Below are 684 nucleotides of genomic sequence, written 5' to 3' on the forward strand. Positions count from 1 at the left end.
TCTGTCACCATGTACCATTTCTGTCACCATGTACCATTTCTGTCAATACTTCTTCTTTTCAAAGTTTAGATATTAACTTCACTAAAGCTGCTTACCAAAATAAATTAAATATTTACAAATAGATATTGTGAATGAAGTCTTGTTATTGTTAGATAGTTATAAAAGAAATTCACTAGTGGTTGTTCCACTGTGCAGTTTTCTCTAAAGTTCACTTATTTCATTTGTCAATCATTAAATACTTCTATGTAATTACTGTCTGTAGATTAGGAAATTTTCTTTTCACCAGTGAAATGCCAGGAATAGATATAGAATATTGGTAGGTCACACATACACACTAACACACAGCTAATTGTGTTTGTTTTAATGCTGTTTTTTTTCTTTAGTTGAAGCATAGACATTGAAATACTCCATGTCAAATCAGTTATTTTTGCTGATGCGAAAGGTATAATTATCATTTTAATATATACCTGACAATCTAGATAGTGATAATCAAAGTGATAATTTAGTTGTGCTTTTGTACGTATATTGTATGTGTTTAAGTATGTATGTGTGCATCTATGCTGTACATATATTTATATATGTTTATGCTTGATAGGTCAACTGTTTTCATATTGGTGTATTTTTCAGTTGATATTTTTTCTTAACATTTTGTGTGTGTGTGTGTGTGTGTGTGTGTGTGTGTGT

This window comes from Octopus bimaculoides, chromosome 6, assembly GCF_001194135.2.
Source record: "Octopus bimaculoides isolate UCB-OBI-ISO-001 chromosome 6, ASM119413v2, whole genome shotgun sequence".
In the NCBI taxonomy this organism is placed as follows: Eukaryota; Metazoa; Mollusca; class Cephalopoda; order Octopoda; family Octopodidae; genus Octopus; species Octopus bimaculoides.